The sequence below is a fragment of the Sapajus apella genome, unplaced genomic scaffold (genome assembly GCF_009761245.1).
Source record: "Sapajus apella isolate SASKATOON/1434 unplaced genomic scaffold, GSC_monkey_1.0 scaffold11, whole genome shotgun sequence".
In the NCBI taxonomy this organism is placed as follows: Eukaryota; Metazoa; Chordata; class Mammalia; order Primates; family Cebidae; genus Sapajus; species Sapajus apella.
Genome location: NW_022436951.1, coordinates 8,841,554 through 8,855,256, shown reverse-complemented (window position 1 = coordinate 8,855,256; position 13,703 = coordinate 8,841,554). Strand labels below are relative to the sequence as shown.

At 40.3% G+C, this 13,703-nt stretch overlaps 1 protein-coding gene across 2 annotated transcripts in view; it reads right to left on the bottom strand.

Annotated features, from left to right (window-relative positions):
- The window catches only part of ADAMTS12 (ADAM metallopeptidase with thrombospondin type 1 motif 12), a 362,056-nt gene that overhangs the window by 57,539 nt on the left and 290,814 nt on the right, over nt 1–13,703 (bottom strand). The window lies entirely within an intron of this gene.

Genomic DNA, 13,703 nt, shown 5'->3' with positions numbered 1-13,703 from the left:
AATCCATAAATGGAAGGCAAAGTTTAATCATTGGAAACCAATGAAAGGATCTGGTTAACATAATTTTATGGTTAACCTAAGAAATGGTTTGTTGCAACTATTGTCAGAGTGTTTCAAAATGATATTAGTTCATATTGCCTTCATGAGTGTGCATATGGCGGCTCATATTTTCCAAATGTGGCTGCAACAATATTCTCCCATTCAGCATGCTCTTCTACAACATGACCTTCTCATCCCTGGCTGAGACACACAGTTTAATTCCCCTGGCCTTGAACTAAATGCAGAAGTGACGCTGTGTGACTTCAGAAGCCAGATTAGAAAAGTCTGAGCAACTTCTTCTGCAGCATCTGTCCTGCTCTTGGGACACTCCAGCTACCATGGTGGGGAAACTCAGTGCCTTGGAAAGGCCACATGTAGGTGCTTGAGTCAACAGTCAGTCCCAGATGAACCCAGTCCCTGGATCACCCGGCTCAGGTGCCAGTCACATGAATAAAAGAGCATTCAGATGGTTTCAGCCCCCAGGCATTTGAGTCTTTCTAGGCAGGCTGCCAAACATGGTGGAACAGGGGCACAGCATACCCAGCGTGTCCTGTCTAAATTTCTGACCCATAGGATCTGTGGCGTAATAAAGGGCTGGATGTTTTACTGCACTAAATTTAGGGTGGTTTGTTATATGCCAGGAGTAACTCAAAGAAAACTCAATAAATGTGAGCTTTCTTTTATTCCTCCAGTCAAGACCCAGAGCTGCAATCAAACTTGGTTTGCTACAGTGTAACCATGATTGATTTTACTAACTTTTCATGTTCTCTTGTCTTGGGTTCTAGTTCTATTTTTCTCTCCAGATCCACTCTGCCCCTTTCTCTTCCCTGCTCTAAACCTCAGGAAGCTGATCCTGTGGATGGCTGTGTCTTCCCATGAGATTTGGGAATGGGAGGCACAGTCTCTTTGTTTAACTGCTCCTTCCCTTAATTCTTTAGACCTAGGGATGGTAGCCTTATCCCCCCGACCCTCCACTGTCAATGGGCCGGGGCCATCAATTATCTTTCCTAATTTCCCTAAACCCTACCCATACCTTTGAAAGTAAGCAAGGTTGTCAGTTTGACTGTGCCAGCTGTTTCCTGCTGGGGTCCCTGACTGGTAACATCTCCTTTGCAGCGAAAATCCCAAACTATTCATCTTCAGTGACACACTCATTAACTCTGAAAATCAATTGCTGAAATAACAAAATCTTTCTTTGACATAGGATATTGTAATAGCTCTTGTGGAGCGGGCTGGAATCAGTCGCTCTAATGCAGGAGATAGAATACGTTCAGCTAAGTCTATGTGGCCTTGATCTTTCCCTGGAAATTAAAGAAAGATAAATGATATTGACTTTTTATTTGGCTTGCTATTTTTCCCTTTCTCTTCTATACTAAATATAGTCCCCAGAGAAATTCCAGCTAACTAAGAATGTCAATTAATCAATATGTTGCCACGGCAGTAAGTTAACTGTTTATCTGGAAGCACTTCAAAAGACACAAAGTAGAAATCAGTCACATTCCAAAATATGTGAGAACTAAATTCAAAATGCTATTTCCAGACAATTCTGAATGCCTTTCCTCATGTAGCAACCAGAAGCTTGCCATGCAGCAGTAAATACTTAGTAAATCTCATTGGATACTAGCAGTGAACGGTCAACTAAGTGCCTTTAAAAGAACTGTCTTCCTGTGCTCTAAACAGGAGTACTCATCTTGAATGAAAATTATGCCTCAATATAAGGAACAAGCAATGTTCCCTATGCCTAAAAGAAAATGACATAGCTCATCATATTCTCAATTCGAGATCGTAAAATAGAGGGAGTTTGTTTTGGTTAATTTAGTTTGATTCAGAAATTCACTTTAGACAATTGAAAGATGAAACAGCTGAAGACATAGCTTATTATAATGATTTATGGTGAAAATTACAGTATTTCCTATTATGTATAAACTTAAGATTAGATACTTAAGACAGTGAACATCTAATTACAGCATGGAAAACTTTCAAGGCATTGTATACTCAGTCTTTAAAATACTGGTAAGATCTCTTTTTAAAAAATAACCATTTAAGTGAGAATGATGCCAGTACAAGTTATTTGCACATTAGCAGATACATTAGAATGTTCCCCAAATTAGACATAACATTGATTTTAATCATAAAAAATGAGAACAATTCTGTGACTCAGTAGAGTGCTTGTCACTTACAATTCCCCTAAATATGTAGCAAACATTAACTTCACAGGAAGAAGAAAAGTGTGGGAATTGTATACATCTATCTCTCTTGTCAATGAGTCCATTCCTAGACAACTTTCAATTTTGGTTCCCACTAAATGTTTACCTGTTTTCTTTCTGGCTCTCTTGGTTTCTTCATCTGTTTTCATGCTCTATGAGCTGAGATCTACCCTTCATAATGAAGGCTCTGTCAAGGACAGCTTGGGTCTTATGACTATAGAAGCTCAAACACATTGAGGTGTGTGTGTGTGTGTGTGTGTGTGTGTGTGTGTGTGTGATCAACAATCACAACATCAACAGCACCATCAAAACTGAAACTGATTTTGAATCCTGCTTTTAACATTTACTTACGGAGTGATCTTGGATTATCCTGCTAACCTCTCAAGCCTCAGTTTCCCTGTCCTCCTCTTCATAATGGCAAAAGATTATAGTATAGGGTTGTTGTGAGGACAAAATGATGTATGCATCCTCATATGCCCAGGATGTACTTTAAGTCCTGGTCCTATGCTGAATGCACACAGTAGGACCTTGAGAAAAGTTTGGAACCTGAATCCAAAGCTCCTTTGCAACCCACTCATCCAATTGTGAATATTAAGTCCCTCTAAAATTCTGTTTCCTGCGCCTCATAGGATCAGGGTTGGCTTCACACACTGAGACTAGGGAATAAAGCAAACTCAACTCATCCAATTCACTGAAGCCCTAGTTTTCATACTCCTGTGATGTAAACTCCTTCCTACAAACAACTAGACCCTTGTGACACAATTCATTTTTATTTCCTAGCTCAAAAGAACATTGACATTGACTTCAATAACTATAAATATTGCTTGATTGTATATTAGATAATTAGATTTTATTTTACTATCATCCTTTGTTGAAAGCCATATCTCTCACATCAGTAAAACTCCAAGCCACTACTTTTTCTCTTCCTGAAATGCCAATGAACTGGCCACATAAGCTCATAAGCTAGCTGTCATGGTTACCTGTAACATAAGAATTTATCTAAAAAATGCTTAAATAAGGTGCTTAAAGAATGTTTAATAGTGTTAGGTAAAAAAAGATTCTGCCTTATGAAGGAGACATTTTCAAAATTCACCATACTCCGGGAAGTATTCCTGCCTGATTATGACTCCCTTTCTGAGTCCAAGTTAGGGTCCTCATTCACTTAAAATCAAAGCCTGCAATGTCTCACGGCTCTCATGGGTTAACAAGAAAAGCAGGCAGTCAGCATTCCACAGAGTACACTGAGCAAGGCAAAGCCTCACAGAAACCAACTGAGAAATTCCAGGCAACTGCATTATTAGAGAACAAAATGAAGGGCTTGAAATAAGGGCGGGATGAATCTCTGCTGGCTGCACAGGGTAAAAATGGAACTAGGAAGACTGGCTAAATAAAAGACCATTAGATTAGCCATTCTGATTAATGATTCTCATTTCTTCATTACTGAACTACAATGGAAAGGTTATCAGACCTTCAATATATGTTACTACTAGTTTATTTCATATATTTATGCATTTAGTAAACTATATAATCCTCATTCCAGAGCATCCATCTCTCAATTCCAATAATTTAATTTTATTAAATTAATTTGAATACATCCTCCTATTATTTTTATGAAGTCCTACGTTATGACAGCTCAATATCTGAACTTGGTTGATCCTTCCTGACCATTATGGTGGACAAAGTCAGACGGATTAGCAGGAAGATGAGTGCACTTTGAAAATTGTAAAGAAGTATCTGACTCTGAGTGTCCAAAGAAGTGAATTCTGCTTTCTAAATATCAGTATATGGTCACAAATCAGGGTTATAGTGGAATAGGCACTTCTATTTATGAATCTCATGCTTTATCAAGGATACGTGGACATTACCTCAAGGATGGTCACACTGAGCTTTAGTAGGAATACGATTGGATAAATCCTGTAGGAACTAGTTTCAGTAAACATAAGTATCTGCTCCACACTAACTTATTTCCAATGAATGTGATCTAGTTTATAATTCAGTTTAGAACAGTCAAATAATCTCCAGCAACTTTGCAGGCATGGTCTTTGCAGTTTTCAATATTTGCTTTTTCCTACCAGCACATGACATTTTTTGAACAAAGGGACAATGACTAAACTCCAGAGAGAATTTACCCAGGGGACAAAGGAAAAGTAGAAGTCCAGGACAGGGCAGCAGAAAGCGTTCTCTCTCTTGTGTAGGCCACTGTTGTACCTACAAGCTCAAAATAGCAGAATCAAGATCACTGAGCACAAAAATGGCAAAGGTCACATTCAGAAGTGAGGAGCTGCTTTCCAGTAGTAGGGCCATGGAGGACACAGGAAATTTTCCTTAGACTCTGTTATTACTGACATAACTCTGCAGTACTAGGGCCGCAATGAGGCAGAAAGGTGGCTTTTACATTTCTCTAAAAGTGATTCCGAGCTTTTTGCCAAAATATTTTCTTATAAGGAGTCCTGAAGCTTCCTGTGGAGATGCATATCTGTATCAAGCCATTTCTGCAGATGTTTCTTCACAGATAATCTATTGGCTGAACTTTCATTGGTGATCTTTTGATGGGTGACTCAGATAAATTACTTTCAATAAGACTTCCCTCCATAAAGCATGATAATTCTCTTGCAAATTTCCTGCGGGGTAGTTAGTCCTAAATTTCTCTAAAGTCAGAGTGTCACACCCCATGGTAAGGCAAAAGTAAACACAAATGTGGTTGAGGGGAGAGAAGAACAGACACTGGCATGGAAACAGGCTGTCGCTGGTGTTCTCTGAGAGTGCCCTTTACCTCTGAGGAATAAACTGTGGAAAATAGCCTGGCTCTCACACCAGTTAGCTCAGTTTAGACTATTGTCTTGCCAGTTCTTCACAGGAATCTCTGATTTAGAACAAAGGTAATAAAATATTTTAAAAATTCAAGATAAGAAAACAACATCTTAGTGAATTTATGCTTAAATAGTTCCTTGTTCCAAATGTGTAACAGTAATATACAACATGTAAATATGTAAAAAAATTAGATTATAAAATAGAAAAAATAAGGCACCACATTCAAATAGAGTCTAGCAGCCCTGCAATATACTGAGCAGAAGTTAAGGGAAGCGTTTAACTTAAGCAGAGCTCTGTCAGGCTCCTGGGCAGAAGCAGTTAGTGTCTTACTTCCTTCCTAGGCCTGGAACTCATCAAGAGTGAATGCAGTTAATACAAATATGAAATTTATATCATATTAAGTAAACTTTATCCAAGGAATGCCAGTACAGTTCAGTAACAGAAAATCTATTTGTGGAATAGCCAAATTAGCATAGTAATAGATATATGATCATCTCAGTAGATGCAGAAAAATATTGGACAGATTCAACGCTCATTTATAATGAAAGATGTCATAAACTAGGAACAGAAAAAAATTTATTTTCCCTTATAAAAATCATCTGAAGGAGCTGGACTGACGCGGGCAGATCACCTGAGGGCAAGATTTTGAGACCAGCCTGGCCAACATGGCAAAACCCTGTCTCTATAAAGTTACAAAATTAGCTGGGTGTGGTGGTGTGCACCTGTAATCCTAGCTACTTGGCAGGCTGAGGCAGGAGAATTGCTTGAACACAAGAGGCGGAGGTAGCAGTGAGCTGAGATCACACCATTGCATTTCAGCCTGGGCAAAAAGACCAAAATTCCATCTCAAAAAAGAAAAAAAAAAAAGAAAGAAAATAAGGAACCCCTCTCCCCTGCCCCAACTACTTAGCACAGTCACTCTTGAAGAGATTTAGGCCTGGGAAGTTGGCAAGAAAAGGATTCCATTTCTCAGTCGGGAGCTCAGCTGACCTACCTACTGGCGCCATCACTTTATCCAGTACATTGTCAATGTCACCATGAGACAGCAATTCTAAACTATCATGACAAATCCTGGTCCTGAAATGAGGTCCTACTGTGTGGTCAGGTAAAACTGCAAAAGTGCTAGAAAGGGTGGGGTGCATACAGAGAGAAGACAGAGAAAAGAGGCAGGAAGGAGAAAAAAGAAAACGATACTAAAAGGAAATCACATTCTAATAAAGCCTATTAGTCAAGCACAATAAACTGTAAAAATGGAAGAAATAAGAATAGATAAATATAAAAATGACAAACAGAAAACTTGGGGAAAAACATACAGTCATTGAAATAAAAAATGCTGCGGTGAGGGTAAGTTCTAGACAGAACACAGCTGAAGAGTAAGTTAGTGATGTTGAATACAGTTCTGAGGAACTCAGAATTCAGTTCAAGAGGAAAAAATATTTGAAAAATATAAAAAGGAGTTAAGATGTGTACAGAGTGGATTGAGAAGTTTCAGCATTTATATAATAGGAATCACAGAACAGAGAATAAAGATGATAATCTATGATTTAAATATCTATAATATTTAAATAGATAAGTACTAAGAATTTTCTGGCACTGCTTTTTAACAATTACATTTTATATATATTCATCCATTTAATTCTCATACCAACCACACAAAATTTCTCAGATTTATAGATGAAGAAATTGAAGCACGAAGAAGTTACACAAGGTTATACAGTTGATAGCTGGCTAAGCTGAGGTTTGAATCTGAACAGTCTGGTTCTAGAGGCCACAATCTTCTTCCTCCTCTTTTTCTTCTTCTTCTTCTTCTTCCTCCTCTTTTTCTTCTTCTTCTCCTTCTCCTTCTCCTTCTTCTTCTTCGTCTTCTTCTTCTTCTTCTTCCTTCTCCTTCTTCTTCTTCTTCTTCCTCTTCTTTCTGCCTCCCCTTTTCTCCCTCTCCCTCTCCCTCTCCCTCTCCCTCTCCCTCTCCCTCTCCCTCTCTCTCCCTCTTCTCCTTCTTCTTCTTCTTCTCCTTTTTTTTGAGACAGAGTCTCACTCTGTTGCCCAGCCTGGAGTGCAGAGGTGTGATCTTGGCTCACTGCAAACTTTGCCTCCCAGGTTCAAGTGAATCTCCTGCCTCAGCCTCCAGAACTGCTGACACTATAGGTGTGTGTCACCATGCCCAGCTAATTTTTGTATTTTTAGTAGAGATGAGATTTTACCATGTTGGCCAGGCTGATCTCAAACTCCTGACCTCAGGTGATCTGCCCACTTTGTCCTCCCAAACTGCTGGGACTAAAGGCATAGCCACTGCGCCTAGGAGAGAGGCTACAATCTTAATGAACTACCATGACATACTAATAGGACTATTTATTACTTAAGAATGAGAAAGTGAGCCATGGGACCAGGGAAGATTTTATACAATTGTAGGGGACACTTACCTGAATGCATTACTATCTTAAAGGAAGACAGTAGCCAGTCAATAGGAAGAAAGAATAATAAAAATGAATGAGAAAATGAGGGATACTTTTTGAGCCATATGGTCAAGAGGCACGAATAAACTCTAAGGATGAGTTGCCATCATGCACAGACCACTGCATGCCCACTCTACCACCTGATCTGCAGACAACCTGCCTTTGAATGCCTTTGTGAGTCCTATGTGATGACAGAAGCATGAAGAAAAATCTCCCCACTTAACCAAAGTGGGACTGACTAAAACTAGAGGAGGAATTTCTTTGGAAGCAAGGACAGCAATGGACACAAACCGTTGTTATTCTTATTTTATATAAAGTTGCAGAGAAATAAGAGGAAAAGTAACCTAAATCATTTATGAGCATTCTATAACTTTGATACTGAACAAGGAGAGTGCTGGAAGGGAATATTAAAGATAGATCTCATTCATGAAGGCAGATGCAAAAGTCCTAAGTGAAATATGAGCAAACAGAACCCTACAATGCATATAATATATGTATAAATTTATACCACATTAAGTAAGCTTTATCAAAGGAATGCCAGCACAGTTCAATAACAGAAAATCTATTCATGAAATAACCAACTCCTTTAAGATATTAATGGAGAAAGACTATATGATCATCTCAGTAGATGCAAAAAAAAATTGGACAGATTCAACACTCATTTATAATAAGGTTATAAGCCAGAAATAGAAGAGGACTTTTTTTCGTGGATAAGGATCATCTGAAGCATTCTTATCAAAGTCAGGAAGAAGGCATACATGTCCCTTATTGCCTATTGTGATCTATTTGATTCAGCACTCTGTTAGAGGCCCAAAGCAATGCCATGAATTCAAAAAACAAAAAGTAAAGCATCTGGAAAGAAGATAAAAATTTTCTTATTACTGAAACAAAAATTCAAGAAATTCTACAGACAAACTTATAACTAATAATAGAGTTCAGCAGGATTGCTGGATATAAAATTAAAACACAAAAATCAATAGCATTCCTATATATCTCTAAGAAAAAAATGATTCTTAAAGAATCCCAAAGACCTGAATAGAGAGATATACTGTATTCATACCTTGGCTATTCTGGCTCTTTTTTGGTTCCATATGAATTTTAAAATAGTTTTTTTTTCTAGTTTTGTGAAGAATCTAAATGGTAGTTTAATAGGAATAGCATTGAATCTGTGAATTGCTTTGGGCAGTATGGCCATTTTAATGATATTGATACTTCCTTACCATGAGTATGAAATGTTTTTCCATTTTTTTGTGTCAACTCTGATTTCTTTGAGCAGGGTTTTGTAGTTCTTGTAGAGATCTTTAACCTCTCTAGTTAGCTGTGTGTATTCAGACCCAGAAAAACCCACTGTTTTAAAGGTATCAATCCTCACATAAATAAAATATAAATTGATTACAATTCCAATAGGGATTTTCTTGGAGTTTTATAAGTTGACCCTAAAATTTAATAAATAAGCAAAGGCCTGGAATAGACAAGAAGATTTTTAAGAGAAAGAACTAGATAAGGAATTTTAATACTAACACATATATGAAGCTGCAAAAATTGGAGAACTAGATCAATGTAACAGAATAGGAGCTGGGAAACATATCCACGCCTATAAGCAAATCAGATAAATGCTGAGGAAAGAGCTTCCAGATGGTGGAACACATGGAAGTTCCTGGAGGGTAGAGCAGCCAGAGGGGATGGAAGCTCTGTCACCTTTTCACATGCCTTGCCCTATGCATCTCATCATCTGATTCCTTTGTAACATTCTTTATAAAAAGCCAGTAAATAGCACTGTACCGTATCTGGGAAGGAGGGAAGACACACAGAAGCATGAAGCACAGAGACTGTTATCTAGGAGTTTACCGTCTGGCAAAGGAGATAAGACGTGCAGACAAATACTGTAAATTAAAATTACGAGTTGGCAAATAATCAGAGGCAGATGAAGATGGAGTTCAATCATTTTAACAGTGGAATTCTGTGCTTTAGAAACCAAGTTTATAAGATTTTAATGACTATAATTCCTAAAAAGTTGGGTCTTTTTACAGATGTGCTTACAAAACTAGATGGAAAAAGGAAAACAAAAGAAAATCATCACTTATCACACTTAGAGTTCTCTCAGCTAGGACACAGTGAGTTTGTTATTTGAGATGCAGTTCCCTTGACTCTCTGATAGTGGTAAAGCATCACACAGCTGCCCCAGAAAAGCCACAATGAACAACATCTTCTCATGCAAGTGCAGGAACAAGAGGAAAGAAAACCAATTCCACCCAGAGGTAGAGACAAAGAAAAGCACCCTCCCGGGGACAGGATCCAAGATGGCCGTTTAGGAACAGCTCAGGATTGCAGCTCCCAGTGAAAGCGCAGAGGGTGAGTGGACGCCGCATTTTTATTGCCCACAGACCAGGAAATTCCCGGGCAGAGGAGCTCCATGGTCGCCAGCGCGGCTGTTGCGGCCAGCGCGGCTGTTGCGGCTGGCACTGCTGCTTTGCCCCGCGCGGCTGCTCTGTCGGCGCCCCGGAGCCGCGGTTCTCCGTATAAAATACACCGGTCCGGGTGCCCTTTTGGCTGGTGATTGGAGCCACAGGAAGTCGCCCATTCATCTGTTTAAAAAGGGGACTGAGCGGAGAACCAGGACAGTAGATTCCAGGGCAAAAAAAAAAAGCGCCACAAACCTCAGTGCAGCTGTTTAAGTCCGCGCAGTGAGTGGCCGCAGGGGAAAACAAACAGACCCCGGCGCCTCTTCAACAGGCGACTGGAACTCCAACTTAAAAAAGGCTCTGAGGCAGGGAGCCAGGCGATCAGGCTCGGCTGGTCCCACCCCCACAAAAGAACAGCAACCAGAAACTCTGGATTGAGAGTTTCACAGCAAGCGCAGATGAACCCGGGACGGTCCAGCTCTGTCGGGGAGAGGCGTCCGCCATTACCGAGGCAGCCCGCCGTTGCCAAGGCAACCCGCCATTGCTGAGGCAGCCCGCCGTTGCCAAGGCAACACGCCACAGCAGAGACTCCGCCTCAAAAGAGGCGGGCCACCATCACCAAAGCAGTTCTAACTACACCCATATAAACAGGACTGCAGGGAAGTTCACTTGGCAGCGGGGCGGAGCCCACAGCAGCTGAGCAAAGCCTCTACAGCCACACAGTGACTAGGCTGCCTTGCTGTGCAAGGCAGCTCTGAAGAAAAAAAAAAAAAAAAAAAAGAGAAGGCAGCAGCATAACCAAAACTCATAAAGCCCTAAATCCCTGGGACAGAGCACCTGGGAACAAAAAGCAGTTTATGAGTTCTGCTGCAGCAGACCTAAACGTACCTGCCCAGCAGCTCTGAATGAACAACAGAGCTCACAGCTCACCATTTGAGCTCCTATAAAGAAGAGACCATCTCCTCAAGCAGCTCCCTGACCCCTATATATCCAAAGAGCCACCTCATAAAGGAGGGATCAGATTGACACTAGGCAGGTATCCTTCTGGGACAAAGATAGCAGAAGAAAACTGGTAACAAGCCTTACTGTTCAACAGCTGCTGCAGGTGAACCCCAGGCAATCAGGGCCTGGAGTGAACTTCAGCAGACCTACAGCAGAGGGGCCAGACTGTCAGAAGGAAAACCAAGAAACAGAAATAACCTCATCATCAACAAACGGAATGTCAATCTGAAAGATTTGAGACCCAATCTGAAAGCCAGCAACTACAAAGTTGACAGGTGGAGAAATCCTTAAAGATGGGAAGAAACCAGAGCAAAAAGGATGAAAACACCCGAAACCAGAACACCTCTCCTCCTACAAGGGATCACAACTCCTCACCAGCAAGGGAACAAGGTTGGAGGGAGAACGAGTGTGATGAAATGACAGAATCAGACTTCAGAAGGTGGGTAATAAGAAACTTTTGTGAACTAAAAGAACGTGTTCTAACCCAATGCAAAGAAACTAAGAACCTTGAAAAAAGATTTGACGAAATGCTAACGAGAATGGACAAAATAGAAAGGAATATAAGTGAATTGATGGAGCTGAAAAACACAACATGAAAACTTCGTGAAGCATGCACAAGTATCAACAGCCGAATTGACCAAGCAGAAGAAAGGATATCAGAGGTCGAAGATCAACTCAATGAAATAAAACGGGAAGGCAAGAATGGAGAAAAAAGGGTAAAAAGGAATGAACAAAGTCTCCAAGAAATGTGGGACTATGTGAAAAGACCTAATCTACGTTTCATAGGTGTACCTGAATGCGACGAAGAGAATGAATCCAAGCTGGAAAATACTCTTCAGGATATTATCCAGGAAAACTTCCCCAACCTAGCAAGGCAAGCCAATATTCAAGTCCAGGAAATACAGAGAACACCACATAATCGTCAGATTCACCAGGGTTGAAATGAAGGAGAAAATACTAAGGGCAGCCAGAGAGAAAGGTCAGGTTACCCACAAAGGGAAGCCCATCAGACTCACAGCAGATCTTTCAGCAGAAACCCTACAAGCCAGAAGAGAGTGGGGGCCAATATTCAACATCCTTAAAGAAAAGAACTTTCAACCCAGAATCTCCTATCCAGCCAAACTAAGCTTCATAAGTGAAGGAAAAATAAAATCCTTTGGGAACATGCAAGTACTCAGAGATTTCGTCACCACCAGGCCAGCTCTACAAGAGCTCCTGAGAGAGGCTCTACACATATAAAGGAACAACAAGTACCAGCTCAACTAAAGGGCAAAACAGCCAGCTAGCACCAAAATGGCAGTATCAAATTTGCACATAACAATATTAACCCCCCACAGCTTCTGCACAGCAAAAGAAACAGTCATTACAGTGAATCGGCAACCAACAGATTGGGAAAAAATTTTTGCAGTTTACCCATCTGACAAAGGGCTGATATCCAAAATTTACAAAGAACTAAAACAGATTTACAAGAAAAAAACTAACAAGCCCATTCAAAAGTGGGCAAAGGATATGAACAGATACTTTACAAAAGAAGACATACGTGAGGCCAACAAACATATGAAAAAATGCTCATCATCACTGGTCATCAGAGAAATGCAAATCAAAACTACATTGAGATACCATCTCACGCCAGTTAGAATGGCGATCATTAAAAAATCTGGAGACAACAGATGCTGGAGAGGATGTGGAGAAATAGGAACACTTTTACACTGTTGTTGGGAGTGTAAATTAGTTCAACCATTGTGGAAGACAGTGTGGCGATTCCTCAAGGACATAGAAATAGAAATTCCATTTGACCCAGCAATCCCATTACTGGGTATATATCCAAAGGATTACAAATCGTTCTACTATAAGGACACGTGCACACGAATGTTCATTGCAGCACTGTTTACAATAGCAAAGACTTGGAACCAACCCAAATGCCCATTCACGATAGACTGGATAGGGAAAATGTGGCACATATACACCATGGAATATTATGCAGCCATCAAAAACGATGAGTTTGGGTCCTTTGTAGGGACATGGATGAACCTGGAAACCATCATTCTCAGCAAACTGACAGAAGAGCAGGAGATCAAACACCGCATGTTCTCACTTATAGGCGGGTGTTGAACAATGAGAACACATGGACACAGGGAGGGGAGCACTACACACTGGGGTCAGTTGTGGGGAAATAGGGGAGGGAGGGTGGGGGGTGGGAAGCTGGGGAGAGATAGCAAGGGGAGAAATGTCAGATGTAGGTGATGGGGAAGAAGGCAGCAAATCACACTGCCATGTGTGTTCCTATGCAACAATTTTGCATGTTGTTCACATGTACCCCAAAACCTAAAATGCAATAAAATAAATAAATGGGAAAAAAAAAACAATATTAACCCTAAATGTAAATGGACTAAATGCCCCAATCAAAAGACACAGACTGGCAAATTGGATAAAAAGCCAAACCCATCTGTGTGCTGTATCCAGGAAACTCATCTCACATGCAAGGATACACAAAGACTCAAAACAAAGGGATGGAGGAAGATTTACCAAGCAAATGGAAAGCAAAAAAAAAGCAGGAGTTGCAATTCTCATCTCTGATGAATTAGACTTTAAAGCAACAAAGATCATAAGAGACAAAGAAGGACATTACATAATGGTAAAAGGATCAATGCAACAAGAAGAGCTAACGATCCTAAATATATATGCACCCAATACAGGAGCACCCAGATACATAAGGCAAGTTCTTAATGACTTACAAAGAGACTTAGACTCCCACACAATAATAGTGGGAGACTTTTGTCTGGTAGAAG